General features: G+C 37.3%; 1 long non-coding RNA gene across 2 annotated transcripts in view; it reads right to left on the bottom strand.

The window, feature by feature from the left end:
• LOC123776010 (uncharacterized) overlaps window positions 1–17598 on the bottom strand; it is a 90094-nt gene that overhangs the window by 58878 nt on the left and 13618 nt on the right. The window contains exon 5 of one of the 2 annotated variants that reach the window (XR_015725117.1): window positions 8756–9051. The exons of the other annotated variant lie outside the window; for it this stretch is intronic. This is a non-coding gene — a long non-coding RNA (uncharacterized LOC123776010). Of the gene's footprint in view, window positions 1–8755; window positions 9052–17598 lie in introns of those variants that run through there. 2 annotated transcript variants of the gene reach the window in all.

Below are 17598 nucleotides of genomic sequence, written 5' to 3'. Positions count from 1 at the left end.
TAAAGGCAGATTGATTTGTCCTTGGCAGTTTATACCCAGTGAGCAGAATGCATGCTATAGCTACAGTACTATCTTTTTTAGCGTGTGAAAGAAATGCATAGGTTGCCAGGAGAATGAACTACGTGTTATATTTAGCTGGGAAGATAACATATCCCTAATGTTTGGATTTATCAAAACAAATTCCAGATGGCAGGCAAGCCATAGAGAGAGGGGCCATCTGGTAAGTTAAAGCAGGGCTCATTTTTTTAAAAGGTGAAAGGTAGTAAATGTCAAAACTTCCTATGGTGAAAATACATCTATCTGTTGCTTATGACTGGAGGAGAAATCCTGAGTCACATGTCTTATATGTGCTAATTTAAATATCTGTGACATTATGTTCTTTCAAATACCTGAGTGAAAACACTTATTGAATATAGTAAGATTTCACTGTATACCTGCTAAATGTATATTGTATGATGGCAGCTGGAAGCATTAATAAAACCATTTAACAGAGTCTACAATTACACAAATTCTTTGAAAGTATAAACCAATAAAAACTGAAACAATTTTTTTTCAAAATGATTTAAGATGTTGCTGCCATTTTTGATTTAGCTCAGCAGTGGTATTTTTAGTGCATTTTTCTGTTTGAATGTTTCTTACACATATTTTCTTCTCTCTCCATTCCCACTGCTCCCTCTGAAACTAATCATTACATGCCTGTATTTATTCGCCAGTTTCCCACCCCCTCCCCCTGGCCCCACTTGCATACAACTTCCAGCTTAATCTTCTTTAAACATTGCTCTGTTTATATAACTTTCTGGCTCAAAAAACAGTCAATACCTCTCCAATGTCCAGAAGATAATGTGCAGGCTTCCACTCACTGACACCCCCACTTTCCCCATGCTACTCCCTCAATGCGAATCCTCCCATCTCCCCAGGCTGCAGCTAGGCCATCACTCCCCAAGAACTGGAGCTCTGCCCCTACCTCAGTGCCTCTGGTGGGGGCTCTGATTCTCTCTGCTGGGCCTAATAGCCTTCTCCCCCATGAGCTGAATCCAAGATACCATGGCCAGTATGAAGGTGAAAAATGCTCTGACACAGAGAGGCTTCTGTGGCCGAGGTCACCTCCAGGAGAGCTTCCCGGGGTGATGTCATAGCCTAGATCTTATGTGATGGAAAATGTTGGTCACCCTCCATGGTGGCCCCCCGGAGATGTCCTTATCCTCATTCCTGGAACCTGTGTATGTGTGACCTCACATGGCAAAAGAGACTTTGCAGATGTGATAAAATTAAGGAATCTGAGATGAGGATTTTGTTCTGGATTATCTCAATGAACCCAATGTAATCACAAGAGTCCTTATAAGAGGGTGGCAGGAGGGTCAGAGTCAGAGAAGATGATGTGATGACAGAAGCAGAGGTCAGAGAGAAAGAAATTTTGAAGGTGCTAAACTGTTGGCTTTGATGGAGGGAAGGGACCATGAATCAAAGAATGGAGGCAGCCTCTAGAAGCTGGAAAAGGCAAGGAATGGATTCTCCCCTAGATTCTCCAGAAGGATCCAGTCCTGCCTACACCTTAACTTTATCCTAATAAGACTGATTTGGACTTTTGACCTCCAGAACTGTAAGATAATAAATTTGTGTTGTTTTAAGCTACTGAATTTGTGGTAATTTGTTCTGGGAGCTAATACAGCCTCTTTGCAGGCTCTCCTGGTTACAGCCCCAATAATCCTGGCCTATGCTCATCTCTCTCTTGGCCCATAGTGAAATCCCAGCAAGCTTAGGCTGAAATTGATGTAGGTTAAAACCTACATTAACCACTAGTCACATGTGGCTATTTATATTTCAACTTAACTAAAAAAAAAAAAAAAACAAAAAAAAAACACACATTCGTTCCTCTGTTATACTAGCTGCATTTCAAGTGTTTACCAGCCATATGTGGCTAATGGCTACCGAACTGCATAGCGAAGATACAGAATAATTCCATCATCACAGAATGTTCTACTGGATAGTATGCACTGTAATAATATGCTATGTGCCACTAATTTTTATAAGCCACTGAACTCTTGATTCAATCTGGTTTTACCTTTCCCCCAGAGGTCTGGGGTGAATGGTATAGGTCCCTTGGGTTTCCGGGCTGTGGAAACAGAAGTGACTGAAGTAAGCATACTTGGGCAAGTGTGCATCCTGGAATGCTCACTGCCCAGGCCAGGGACGGAGTCTTGAACAAAGCCAGAGAGGTCCCTCCAGGACAGTCCCCAGTGCGAGGTCATGACCCTGCCAGGGGCTGCCGCCTGACCTCAGGGAGCACGTCTGGTCTTTTGAATTGCTTAGGAAGTCTGTCCTTGACATTCTTCATTATTTTCTTCTAATAAACTCAGAGTTCTTACTTTAAAACTTTAACTCATCTGAAATTTATTTTTGTGTATGATGTGAGGTAGTGATCTAAGTTTATTTTCCCCAGTGGATAGCAAATGTCTTTATCACTTCCCCTCCCCCCCATTTTGAAATGCCACTTTGGTCCTACAATAAATTCTCCAGTATAAACAGATGTTTTTCTATTTAGCCCTACATGACTGTCATCCTGCCTTAAATGTTATAGTTTTGCTATGTATTTTGCCATCAAACAGGGAAATTCCCCTTTCATTGTCCTGATTTTTCAATATTTTGTTTGTTCTTGTTGTTTCCTCTTCCTGATGCACTTCAGAATCAGTTTGCCAAGTTTCACCTAAATATCCATTTTGAAATTTTTTTTGAATTATTTTGAATGTAGACAAATGAGAACACTGACATCTTAAAAATACTGAGTCTCTCGATTTAAGAACAAGATTTGCTGTTTCATTTATTTAGGTGTTTATTTTTTACTTTTTTAAAAAGTGTTATGCTTGTTTTCATTTCATTGTTAGTCAATTCTAAGGCTTTTGTTGTTGCTAATGTGAAAGAGTTTCCTTCCCACGGATTTTTAAACTGCTTAACGGTTCGTACACAGGAAACTGGATTTTTGTGTATTGCTCTCCTGCTGAACCCTTTCTCTATTTTAATAGTTCTTCTGCTGATTCTCTCGGATTTTCTAGGTAGACTATCATACCACTTGCAAACCAAGACAGTTTTTCCTCTTTCGTTCTTGGTATCTTTATCTCTTCCCTCTTGTCCTGACTTCATTCATTGGAATATCCACCATGCTGTTAAATAGCAGTGGTAGCAACTAGTATCCCAGTATCTTCCTGACTTTTTAAAGGGAATACTATTAACTCACCATTACGAATAATGTTTACTGAGGAAATTTCTTTAATTTGCTCAAAAGGGATGTTGAAATTTAACCCAAATATTGTTTTACATTTGAAACAATTATATTGGTTTTTTTCTTAAAATTGTAAATGTTGAATTATAATAATAGATTTCTTAATATAGAACTAGCCTTATATTTCTGGAATAAGACCTACTTAGCCAAATACTTTAGAATTAACCTTTAAATACATTGGAAAACTTCATTTGTTAGTATTTTGTTTTGTACTCCTGTTTTGGGATTTTTGCATCTATATTTTTAAATCATGTTCCTTTATAGTTTATTTGTTTATTATTTATTTTTTCAGTTTTGTCCAGTCAGGTTTATATTACCTTTGTAGATGATTTGGGAAGCTTTTTATCTTTTTCTAGCCTCTGGAACCGTTAATGTCCTAAAAGTCTGGGAGAACTTTGCTGTAACTGAGACAAATTGCTTTTTAAAGATAAAGCTTTTGCTAACTTTAATTTCTTCTATAGTGACTAGTTTATTCCATTTTCTATCTCTTTAAAAGTCACTTTGGCTCCCATGTTCATTGCAAAATTCATAATAGCCAAAATGTGGAAACAACCCAAGTGTCCATCAACAGATAAATGAGTAAACAAAATGTGGTATTTACACTCAATGAGATATTCACCCATTTAAAAAAAAAGAAGTTATGATACATGCTACAACCTGGATGAACCTTGAAAATATGCTAAATGAAATAAGTCAGTTACAAAGAAACAAATAGTGTCTGATTCTACTTTTTTTTTTAAAAAGATTCCATTAATTTATTTGAGAGAGCAAGAAAGCATGAGTTCAAGCTGGGGATGGGGAGGGAGAGGGACAGAATCTCCAGCAGACTCTGTCCTCAGTGTGGAGCCTGATGGTAGCTTGATGCGGGGCTTTATCTCAGGACCCTAAGATCATGACCTGAGCTGAAATCAAGAGGGGGTCATTCAACCAAGTGAGCCACCCAAGCATCCCTGATTCTACTTTTATAAAATATCTAGAGTAGGCAAATTCAGAGACAGAAAGCAGATCAGAGGTTACCAGAGGCCAGGAGAGAAGGGGAATGGGGAATTATTGCTTAATGGTTATGGAGTTTCTCTTTGGGGTGATGGAAAAATTTGGAAACAGATAGTGATGAGGGCTGCACAACAGTATGAATCTACATTAATGCCTCTGAATTGTATGTTTAAAATGTTTAAAATGACATATTTTATGTTATCTATATTTTATCACAATAAAATTTTTTAACCCACATAAAGTGCTTTTTGCTTAAAAAGGGTCATTTGGGGTAATTTTTATTTTCCTAGAATATCTTTCTTTTCTCTAGATCATTACATTTGTTGGTATGAATTTTTAGTTTTGTCTTTTCCTTAATTTTATGTGTTTCCTTTTCTATTGTTCAGGCTTGACAAAAGCTTATTTATTGTTTTTCTCCACTCTAACTCCCAAGAAATAGATTTTGGTTTTATTGATGAAATATTTTTCCCCCTTTTCAATTAATTCTTCTTACTATCTTTATAAGTTTCTTTTTCAAGAGTTACTTCATTGTCCTTTTTAATTTCTGTTTTTGTTGTGTAGTCCCTCCACTACCCTCAATTTCAAAATAACTCACAATTTTAGTGAAAATTTATTTTCTTATCCTAGGGGTTAAATATTTTAAACAATTTATAACAATTTGATTTTTTTTGGCCACCCTTTTGTTATTGCTTCTTTCTTTCCTTTCCTCTCCTTTCCCTCTCCCTCTCCTCTCTCTCCTCTCCAACCCTCCCGTCCCTTTTACTTTCTCTCTTCCTTCTTTCCTTCCTTGCTTTTTCTTTCTTTCTTTCTTTCTTTCTTTCTTTCTTTCTTTCTTTCTTTCTTTCTTTCTTTCTTTCTTTCTTTCTTTTCTTTTTCTTCCTTCCTTTCTTTCTTCCTTCCTTTCTTTCTTTCTTTCTTTCTTTCTTTCTTTCTTTCTTTCTTCTCTTTCTTCTCTTTCTCTCTTTCTTTTTTGATTTTATTTATTTATTTATTTGAGAGAGAGAGCGCAAGCAAGGAGAACAGCAGAGGGACAGGGAGAAGCAGGCTCCTCGCTGAGCAGGGAGCCAGATGCGGGCCTTTGATCCTAGGACCCTGGGATCATGACCCAACCTGAAGGCTGAGGCTCAACCAACTGAGCCACCCAGGCGCCCCTGTTGTTATTTCTAATTTTACCGCCTTACAGCCAGGGCATGTCTCCTGTACATATGATTTGTACATTTTAAACTATATTGAGATTTTTCTATGTGGCCTGATTCACAGTGGTGTTCTGAGGTTAACAGAAAAGAATGCATATGAATATATACATATGTATGTATGAATAAATATATGTGTGTCTGTGTTATTCATTAGATAATTCTATTATTCAAATGTCCCACATACATACAGAATTAATCTTTTGTCTAATATTTCAATTTCTGAGAAAAGTATCTTAAGATGTCCCACTAAGATTTTTGACTTTCAATTTTTTTGCATATTTGCATATATATTAAAGTTGTGTTATTAAGAGGGCAAAGATTTATGACAATTTGTTTTCCTGGCAGATAGTAACTTTTACCATTATGAAATATCTTTTCTCATTCTATCTAATACTTTAGCCTTAAATCCTATTTAGTCTGGTATTAATATTGCCATACTTACTGTCTTTAAGTTATTTTTTTAATCTTTATAGCTTTTAATTTAAGTGAGTATATGGTTTTTAAAATAATTTTATAAGACTTAGAATAAAACAAACTCCTTGACTCACTCTCCTACTCTGATTTTTCTCTCCTTAGAGACAACCACTTACTACTCTTCTCATTGTTTCTTCTGATAATTGCTTCTATATATCTAAGTAATAACGTTTCCCACTGCTATCTCTTGATTTTTCAGTTTTAGGTTTTACCTATTTCCTGTTGTGGAACATTATTATTTAGTTGCCTTACAGCACTCCATCATATTCCCACTTCCATTCCCCACATGGTCCCAACATAGTTATAATTTTTGGTTAGATCAATATTCAATATTCTCCATGAAAGCTATGAAAGTTACTTAGTATATTATGATTATATATCTTTTTATGTATAAGTTCCTATTTTCCTTGGAGTTAATAAATTTTCCCCTTTGCTTAGCTAAGCGTCTATCATTAATTCATTCCCAACTTTTCACCAGGAGTGTACATCTCCCATCCATATCACACAGTCTTGTCTCTGCCCTCTTGTGCCAGTGGTTGATCCCAAGACCTTCTGCATCACTGTCCTCCTGGACTTCTCTGTGCCCTCATCCCAAACATTCCCTTGATCATTCTCCTGTGTGTTTTTTCTCTAGTAAATTCTTTCTTTTCTTTGTTTTTCATTCCTTATTTTGGTGGATATCCAAAGCTTCTTAGGACATGATACATAAGGCTAGCCTGTCAGAAAATGTCTTTATGCTACTCTTGCATTAGATTGATAATTTGGGGGTATGTGTAGAATTCTAGGTTGAAAATCATTTTTCCTCAGGATTTTGAAGGCATTGCTAGTTTCTAGTCTTGCTGTAGAGACATGTGATGCCAGTTTGATTCCCACTCCTTTGTAGCCTGTTTTGTTTCCTGGAATCCTTAAGGATCTTTTTTTTTTTTATCCTGAGTGCTCTGAAATTTCACAAAGAGTTGCCTTGGTATGGATCTCTTTTCATCCACTATGCTGGGGGTTAGTTGGTGCTTTCCATTTAGAAACTCATGTCATTTATTTCAAGGAGATCTCTTTTGAGTTGATAACTTGATAATTTCTTCTCCTTCATTTTCTCTTGGAAGCTCCAATTTCTCAGGATAATGAGACTGCTAAACTGATGCATTGATCCCCTATCATTTCTAGTCCATTTTCATCCCCTTTCTTGCTCATGCTCATTATTCCTTCTACTTCCTGGGAGACTTTCTCTTCCCAAGATTTATTTTCTTATCCTTTCATAGAGTTTTTCATATGCACTATTATTTTTAACTTTCAAGACAACTTTTGAATGTTCCTTTGTTCTTAGTCTATTGGTCTCTTTTTTCATAGACGCCATTATCTTTTTTTACTTGTCTGGAAACATAGCTTTATTTTGCTTCCAAAGTTTCTGTCTCCCCGAAATTTCATTTCTCACTTTTGTTTTGTTTTCTGCTTGTATGTGGAAGCTTTCTTTGAATATCTGGCAATCCTTAGATGATCTTTTGTAGTCAGAAGTTAAGTCACTTAACAGCTTTTTGGAAGCTCCCTATGAGTGGGTGTGGCTTGTGTCCTAGTGGGTACACTATAAGGAGATCTGGCTGGGCCGTATAGTTGGAGGACTCCCACTATTAATATTTGAAGGTCTTTCTCTTAGACTAGTCACATTCCTGAGAGATCATCTCCAATGCCTGCAGTAATAGTGCAGACTACCATCGTTCTTGGAGCCAAATGGAGGAAGGAGACCAGGGGCTTATACTTTATACTACTTTATAGTAGCATTTCCCTTAAGCTTACTGAGTCCAGGCTTACTCTAGTTCTTTCTCTCTTTAGCTTTCTGTGGAGGTGGAAAGGATAGTTGGAGATCTATCTACATCATAGGTGAACTTCAATCAATAATTCCATTTTTAGCCTTAAATACACCCCACCTTCCATACTCAGAGTGGTGCCTTCTACTCTTGAAATTTTCTGGCACATAGTTGCTTACTTCTGGGTTTCTCCCCTCCCCTGCCAAACAGGCATGAGTTTTTTTGTTTTTTTGTTTTTAATCATTTACCAATTAGATGTCTAATTGCTTTCCTTTTCCCAAGATGTTGTTTCATGTCTTTGTCCTTATGGGTCTATGTCTATATATTTAAAAAATTCCCTCTACTATATCTTTAGTGGGTTTTTGGGTGGGAGTGGCAGCATCTTCAATGCATCATATTTAACTCAATGCTCTCTATTTATTTTCACTAGTATTTGGTTGCCCTATCTTGGACTGTTCCTGTATTTTCTAACTATTTTGTTTCAGGTGTCTCTTACAGTAATAATAAGAGCTAACATTTCTTGAGTACACTATTTGTTAGGTACTTTACATATATTATACACGGGTTGGGGTACAGCTACCACACATGCATTATCTCACTTAATACTCATAAAAACACCATGAAGTAGGTAGTACACATTATTTTTATGCTCACTTTACATTTACCTAGTAAATTGTGTACCCAAGATGGAAATCCAGAGTCTATACTACTGTACTGACCACTGTAGTAGTAGTGATGGCATCTAGATTTTTTAATCCATTAGTGTCTTTGTCCTTTAACAGGGAAATTTCAACCCATCACATTTATTGGGATAATTAATATGGATGAAATATATTCTTACTATCTGTGGTAAATTATCACAAAATAATAATTATATTACAAATTTAATGATTATATTATTGCAAAAATAACAATTATATTATTACAAAAATAATAATTATATTATTTGCAAAAATTCACTCTCTTTTTCATTTCTTTTTTTTTTTTAAAGATTTTATTTATTTATTTGACAGAGATAGAGACAGCCAGCAAGAGAGGGAACACAAGCAGGGGGAGTGGGAGAGGAAGAAGCAGGCTCATAGTGGAGGAGCCTGATGTGGGGCTCGATCCCATAATGCCGGGATCATGCCCTGAGCCGAAGGCAGGTGCTTAACTGCTGTGCCACCCAGGCGCCCCTCTTTTTCATTTCTGATAATGGGTTTATACATGTCCTTTTTTTTTAGCCAATTGAATACAGGTGGCCTTTCTCTCCTTTTCCCTCTGTCATGAACACAGATATGTCTCAGATTAGGCTGCTCCTTCATTCCAGGTCCTACAATGAGAAAAAAAAAAAAATGGAACAGACCCATAGCCTGAAATAGAACCATATCCAAGCTATGGCCATCACATAATGTGATCTGAAAATGAATGTTTACTGTCATAAGCTCCTGAAATTTTTGAACTGTTTGATACAGCATCTTTTATCTTCTAAATCCATAAAAACTTTTCTTTTGCTGAAGTGGGTTTTTCAGTATTATCTTTCTAAGAGGTCCTGTGGAAGATAAACTTTCTTAATCTTTGAATGCCTAAAAATGTCTTCATTTTGACCTCCCACTTGAACATTAGTTTGGCTGGATATAAAATTTAGTTTGAAGTAATTTTCTGTTGGAATTTTGAAGTTAGTTTTTAGTTTTTTGCCCCACCCCCATCCTGTATCTATTGTTTCTAATGCCAATCTGAGTTTCATTCTTTTCTAGATAACCTGCTTTAATTTCTAGAAGTTTTAGGAATTTCTCTTTATTCTTGAAGTTTTAAAATTTTAAGATGACATTTCTGGATTATTTTTCCTTTTTTTCTTGCTCAACACAAAGCAGACTCTTAAATTTGAAAATTCATATTTTCCATTAGTTCTGGGACACTTTCTTCAATTATTTATTCGAATAGTTCTTCCTTTCTTTTGTCTGTGTTACCTTTGGAACTCCTGTAGGAAAAATGTGCAATTCTCTTCCATGCCTTATGCTTTCTATCTCATGGTTGACAATTATCATTACTTTATCCTTTAGAACTATATTCAAAGAGAATTTCTTGGTTGATCTTATACTTTCAGCTAAATCCCGTCTTCTACTTAGCCCAATTATTTAAGTTTTCATTTCATAAATTATTACTAGATATTAAAGTCAGGATTCAAATCCAGAGCCTGTGCTATTAACTACCACATTACAAGTAAAATGGTATTTTTTCTTTAACCTAATTGGAGTCTTTGTTCTATAATAAATAAATTTTAACCCACCTACATTTATTGGGATAAGTGATATGTACAAATGTACTCTTATCATCTTGATTAAAATTTCTCTGAGGATATAATTTATAAAATTTTTTTTTTTCCTTTCCTATGTTAAGGCTATTTACTCAGGATTTTTTTTTTTTCAATCTGATTTGGATGCCTTTCTCAGTGTTGCTTTTCCACAAATAACTAGGTTAATCTTGGCTTTTTGCATTCATATTTGAGATTCTTTCTTCATCCGTCATTGAATATTTTGCCTTTTTTAAAAAGGATTTTATTTATTGGGGTGCCTGGGTGGCTCAGTTGGTTGAGCATCTGCCTTCAGCTCACGTTGTGATCTCAGGGTCCCAGGAGCCAGCCCCTCATCATGCTCCCTGCTCAGTGGGGAGCCTGCTTCTCCCTCTCCCTCTGCTGCTCCCCCTACTTGTGAGCTATCTCGCTCTCTCTAATAAATAAATAAAATCTTTAAAAAAAAAGAGAGAACAGAGACAGAGCCTGAACAGGGGGGAGGAGCCAGAGAGAGAGGCAGACTCTCCACTGAGAATGGAGTCCCACACAGGGCTTGATCTCAGGACCCTGAGATCACGACCTGAGCTGAAGGCAGATGCTTACCGAATGAGCCACCCAGGCACCCTTATCATTGAATGTTTTGATAAGAATAGTCTGCCTCCTTCTTATTTTGAAGAAGGATCAGGATTTGGGATTAGATTGGCATGAGAAGGTTGTGTTCTGGGTTGCTCTCCCTCCCTCTAGGAGTTCATTTGTTCTCTGGAGACCCTAGTCTGTGGGTCTCCAGTGCCAAATTTCTCACTTAGGAGAAGCGTTCTTATACTTTGGAAACAAATATGGAGTCGACTCTTTCCACCTTTTTCTTCTGTCCTCCAATGTCCCTATGAAGGTCTGGAGGTCCTTCAGAGTCTACCTGTATCCTTCTTTAACCCCAACATAAAGAATATTTCTCTTTTGAAAGCAATTCTAAGAGTATTAACCTGGGGACATATGCTGCTGTTACCACTGGATGTGCACAGTGAAAGAAGGGGAAGGGGAAAGACTGCTCCAAATACAGTTATTTAACTTATTGCCCTCACAATTGTTTGAAAGTCCAGGCCTGTTCTTTGTGATCTTTTACGCTGAGTCTTGAGAAATTCTATAATTGCTTTTGTGGCCCTCAATTTTAAACAGGATTTTCCTTTTCTTGTTTTGCCACCAATGCAGTCCTATTCACCCTTTGTCTTCTAGGAATTCCTAAAATTTCTGGAGTATGAAAATTTCTTTCTTGTGTTTTTTGTTTTGCTATTGTTCTGTTTAAGTTATTTCTTTAATGGAGGAAGAGATAAATCATATCTTCAGTTCTTCAGTTAGCCAACTTTATTCAGTACTTCATTTTAAAAATGGGTTTTTTTGGGTCTCTTAAACAAAGAAAGTAAGGAAAGGGAAAGAGGATACATTTGTGGATAAATTGCTTCCTCACAGCCACTTCCAACAGGCTTAAGTGAGGAACCTTTATCTTCAGTCTCATAGTCCATACCCACCAGAGACTATGATGCCTGGCCAAACCAGTTAACTACTTTTTGAATTTCCTGGTATACTCTCCCTTTTAGATTGATGTTTTTACTTGCTCTTCTCCCTCAATCCACCTTTCACCTAACTTGAATATTTAGAGTTGTGAAGTAGTCTATTTTCTCCTATATAGAAAATCATCTAAGACATTAGTTTGCATTAAAATGTTACGAATGTATCAGCCATCAGAAAGGATGACTACCCACCATTTGCATTGACATGGATGGGACTGGAAGGGATTATGCTAAGTGAAATAAGTCAAGCAGAGAAAGACAATTATCATATGGTTTCATTTATGTGTGGAACATAAGGAATAGCATGGAGGACATCAGGAGAAGGAAGGGAAAAGTGAAGGGGGGGGGAACCAGAGGGGGAGATGAACCATGAGAGACTATGGACTCCGGGAAACAAACTGAGGGTTTCAGAGGGGACGGGGGTGGGGGGGATGGGTTAGCATGGTGATGGGTATTAAGGAGGGCACATATTGCAATAAACACTGGGTTTTATATGCAAATAATGAAGCATGGAACACTACTTCAAAAACTAATGAAGTACTGTATGGTAAGTAACATAACATAATAAAAAAAAAGTCATGAATTTAATATATTTTCCCTACTTGTAACATGTGTACTTTGAAAATAATGAATGGAAGAAAGCAATGCTAACAGTGTTCACCCTAAGAGCTTGCTATGGGCTGAATGCGCCCTCTAAAATTCACTAATGCCCGAAGTGATGGTATTAGGAGGTGGGGCCCTTGGAAGGTTATTGGGTCATGAGGGTGAAGCCCTCATGAATGGCATTAGTGCCTTTACAAGAAGACATAAGAAAGCTTGCGTCTGCTCTCTCTGTGCTTTCTTCCTTGAGAATACAATGAGAAATCAGCAGTCTGCAACCTAGATGAGGTCCTCATCAGAACCTGACCATACTGGTGCCCTGATCTGACTTCCAGACTCCAGAACTGTGAGAAATAAATTTCTGTGGTTTATAAGCTACATAGTCTATGGTATTTGGTTACAGCAGCCTAAGCTAAGACAGGGGTAAATAGGTAATCGTGGCGCATCAGATTTTCAGAGGCGAAGCTCTTGAAAATACAATTTTCAGGCCATTGCCACTTTGCCTATTCATAAATATAGCCCTTTCTTCTACAAATGGGATTCTTCTGCAGCTCTATTCAAGTGTGCAATGTGAACTGTTGACAGTAATTTATTTTCTTTGCTTAGTCCTTTGTAGTAAAAGATAGTAATAATGCTTATTATTACTATTTTGAGCAAAAGTCAGTGAAGTCCCCTGGATATTTGTTGGGGTTAGCTGGTTGGGTAGTTGTAAATGGGCACCTTTGGAAAAGTGGAGGGTATGATGAATGAGTGTGCAAAGGAGGGATTTCATTTTTACTTCAATGTCTTCTGACTTTTCTATAGAAATGTTGTAAAGACAACAAGAATTTCTGAAAGCTGTCTTTCCTGCTTTGTGATCTCTCTTTTTAGGAAGATTCCTGGAAGGAGATAACTCCACTGTGCACACCTGTGACTGGGAGGACTAATCCACACTGAAGTGGCCAATCTATAGGGCAGTGTCAAGTCACTGAGGTATGCACATGAAACAGGTTGATTTTTTCTGACAACTACCCCCAATAATGGAATCCACCTTACACTGTTGGCAAGGACCTTAACGTCTTATCCAGATTCCATGCCTTTCTTGCCATTTTGGGGTTTTTAACAAACCCCTTGATTTTCATTTAATTGCTTTGGTAAGCTTGGACTAGAGTACTCTGATCTATCCTCCCTAATTTGAGGTTCTTTCTACTTCACCATTTTGATTCCTGTCAAACACAGCAGTGTTTGTTTTAAATTGAGGTATAATACAAACTAATCTTAAAGTGTACACTATGATGAATTTTTACATTTGTATACAACCCAACAGCCAGATCAAATTACAGAATGCTAGCTATGACTGCCTGACCTAATGGTTTTACTATTATTAAGTTTAGAATGAGTGAACATACCACTATAGTGTCACATGATATAAAATGAAGGAAAGTTGCACAATCCCATCACAGTTTAGAATTAGAAAAGTCAAGATAACAGATTTGTTATAATATTACTAACTTTGCATGCACTTTCTAGAGCCATCTATGTAGGAACACCATGAAAAATCTATTTTTAATGTTAAACATGTTTTAATATGCAAATTAAAAAATAAAATATTAAAGCTTCTGTGTTAGCCACACTTTATCACTCATCTTCCCCATCAGAGTCAGTGTCAAGTTTCAACATGTTATTCTCTATCTTCTTTTATTTTCTTTTTTTTCCTATATTTTAATGTTTTTTTATTATATTATGTTAGTCACCATACAGTACATCCCTGGTTTCTGATGTAAAGTTCGATGATTCATTAGTTGCGTATAACACCCAGTGCACCATGCAATACGTGCCCTCCTTACTACCCATCACCGGTCTATCCCAATCCCCCACCCCCCTCCCCTCTGAAGCCCTCAGTTTGTTTCTCAGAGTCCACAGTCTCTCATGCTTCATTCCCCCTTCTGATCACCCCCCTTACTTTATCTCTTTTTTCCCCTACCGATCTTCCTAGTTCTTACGTTCCATAGATGAGAGAAACTCTATGATAATTGTCTTTCTCTGCTTGACTTATTTCACTTAGCATTATCTCCTCCAGTGCCGTCCATGTTGCAGCAAATGTTGAGACTTCGTTCTTTCTAATAGTTGAGTAATATTCCACTGTATATATGGACCACAACTTCTTAATCCAGTCATCTGTTGAAGGGCATCTCGGCTCCTTCCACTATTTAGCTATTGTGGACAATGCTGCTATGAACATTGGGGTGCATATGGCCCTTCTCTTCACTACGTCTGTATCTTTGGGGTAAATACCCAGTAGTGCAATGGCTGGGTCATAGGGTAGCTCAATTTTTAACTTTTTAAGGGACCTCCACACTGTTTTCCAGAGTGGCTGTACCAACTTGCATTCCCACCAACAATGTAGGAGGGATCCCCTTTCTCCACATCCTCTCCAGCAATTATTGTTTCTTGCCTTGTCCATTTTTGCCATTCTAACTGGCATAAGGTGGTATCTTAGTGTGGTTTTGATTTGAATTTCCCTGATGGCTAATGATTTTGAACATTTTTTTCATGTGTATGTTAGCCATTTGTATGTCATCATTGGAAAATGTCTGTCCATGATTTGTTTATTTGTTTCTCGCGTATTGAGTTTGAGAAGTTCTTTGTAGATCTTGGATACCAGTCTTTTATCTGTAGTATCATTTGCAAATATCTTCTCCCATTCCGTGGGCTGCCTCTTAGTATTTTTTGACTGTTTCCTTGGCTGTGCAGAAGCTTTTGATCTTGATGAAGTCCCACAAGTTCATTTTATCTTTTGTTTCTCTTGCCTTTGGAGATGTGTCATGAAAAAGGTTGCTTTGGCTGATGTCGTAGAGGTTGCTGCCTATGTTCTCCTCTAGAATTTTGATGGATTCCTGTCTCACATCGAGGTCTTTCATCCATTTAGAGTTTATCTTTGTGTATGGTGGGAGAGAGTGGTCAAGTTTCATTCTTTTGCATGTAGCTGTCCAATTTTCCCAGCACCATTTATTGAAGAGACTGTCTTTCTTCCACCAGATGTTTTTCCTGCTTTATCAAAGATTAGTTGCCCAAAGAGCCGACGGTCCATTTCTGATTTCTCTATTCTGTTCCATTGGTCTATGTGTCTGTTTTTGTGCCAGTACCATGCTGTCTTTGTGATCACAGCTTTGCAGTACAGCTCGAAATCCGGCATCGTGATGCCCCCAGCTTTGTTTTTCCTTTTCAACAGTTCCTTGGCGATTCGGGGCCTTTTCTGGTTCCATACGAATTTAAGGACTATTTGTTCCAGTTCTTTGAAAAATGTCATCAGTATTTTGATCGGGATAGCATTGAAAGTGTAGATTGCTCTGGGTAGCATGGACATTTTAACTATGTTAATTCTTCCAATCCATGAGCATGGAATATTTTTCCATCTTTTTGTGTCTTCCTCAATGTCTTTCAAGAGTGATTTATAGTTTCTAAAATATAGTTCCTTTACGTCTCTGATTAAGTTAATTCTAAGGTAACATATGGTTTTTGGTGCTATTGTAAATGCGATGGATTCCCTAATTTCTCTTTCTTCAGTCTCATTATTCATGTATAGAAATGCAACTGATTTCTGAGCATTGATTTTGTATCCCGCCACATTACTGAATTGCTCTATAACTTCTAATAGTTTGGGAGTGGATTCTTTTGGGTTTTCCATATATAGTATCATGTCATCTGCGAAGAGAGACATTTTGACTTCTTTGCTGATTTGGATACCTTTTATCCCTTTTTGTTGTCTGATTGCTGTTGCAAGGACTTCTAGTACTATGTTGAATAATAGTGGCGAGAGTGGGCATCCTTGTCGTGTTCCTGATCTTAAGGGAAAGGCTTCCAGCTTTTCCCCATTGAGAATGATATTTGTTGTAGGCTTTTCATAGATGGTTTTTATGAGATTGAGGAATGTACCCTCTATCCCTACACTCTGAAGTGTTTTAATCAGGAAAGGATGCTGTATTTTGTCCAATGCTTTTTCTGCATCGATTGAGAGGATCATATGGTTCCTGAGTCTTTTCTAGTTGATATGATGTATCATGCTGATCGATTTGCGAATGTTCAACCACGCTTGCATCCCAGGGATGAATCCTACTTGGTCATGATGGATAATCCTTTTAATGTACTGTTGGATTCTATTAGCCAGGATCTTGTTGAGGATTTTGGTGTCCATATTCATTAGGGAAATTGGTCTGTAATTCTCCTTTTTGATGGGGACTTTCCTTGGTTTGGGGATCAAGGTAATATTGGCCTCGTAGAATGAGTTTGGTAGCTTTCCTTCTGTTGCTATTTTTTGAAATAGCTTTAGGAGAACAGGTATTATTTCTTCTTTGAACGTTTGGTAGAATTCCCCAGGAAAACCATCCAACCTGGAGTTTTGTTTTTTGGAAGGTTGTTTATCACTGACTCAATCTCTTCATAATTAATTGGCCTGTTTAAAAAATCAATTTCTTTCTGTTTCAGTCTTGGTAGTTTATAGGTTTCCAGGAAGGCCTCCATCTCTTCCAGATTGCTTAATTTATTGGCATATAGCTGTTGATAAAAGTTTCTAATAATCCTTCCAATTTCATTGTTGTTGGTTGTGACCTCTCCTTTTTCATTCATAATTTTATTAATTTGGGTCCTTTCTCTACTCTTTTGGATAAGTCTTGCCAGTGCTCTGTCAATTTTATTGATTCTCTCAAAGAACCCGCTTCTAGTTCTGTTGATCTGCTCTACTGTACTCCTGGTTTCTAATTCATTGATTTCTGCTCTAATCTGGGTCAACTGCTTCCTAGTGCATGGATAGGTCTGTCCCTCTGTTGCTGTTCCAGCTTCTTGAGGTGAGAATATAAAAACTGCATTTTAGATTTTTCTATTCTTTTGAGTGAGGCTTGGATGGCTATGTATTTCCCCCTTAGGACTGCCTTTGCAGTATCCCATAGGTTTTAGACCGTTGTGTTTTCATTCTCGTTGGTCTCCATCAATTGTTTAAATTGATTTTTGATTTCCTGGTTTATCGAATCATTCCTGAGCAGGATGGTTCTTAGTCTCCAAGTGTTTGAGTTTCTTCCAAATTTTTCCTTGTGGTTGAGTTCCAATTTCAAAGCGTTGTGGTCTGAGAATATGCAGGGAATAATTTCAGTCTTTTGGTATCAGTTGAGACCTGTTTTGTGACCCAGAACATGGTCTATTCTTGAGAATCTTCCATGGGCATTAGAATAGAATGAGTATTCTTTGGTTCTGGGGTGTAGTGTTCTATATATATCTATGAGGTCCAACTCGTCGAGTATGGCATTCAAAGCCCTTGTTTCTTTGCTGATTTCTTGCTTAGGTGATCTGTCTATTGCTGATAGTGGAGTGTTGAGGTCTCCTACTATTGTGTATTTTTATCTATATGTCTCTTTATTCTGGTTAAGAGTTGGCTTGTGTATCTTCCTTC

This window comes from Ursus americanus, chromosome 7 (assembly GCF_024610735.1).
Source record: "Ursus americanus isolate L20-20 chromosome 7, mUrsAme1.1.p, whole genome shotgun sequence".
Lineage (NCBI taxonomy): Eukaryota > Metazoa > Chordata > Mammalia > Carnivora > Ursidae > Ursus > Ursus americanus.
The sequence above is the reverse complement of the archived record's forward strand: the minus strand, read 5'-3'. Positions and strand labels throughout refer to the sequence as shown.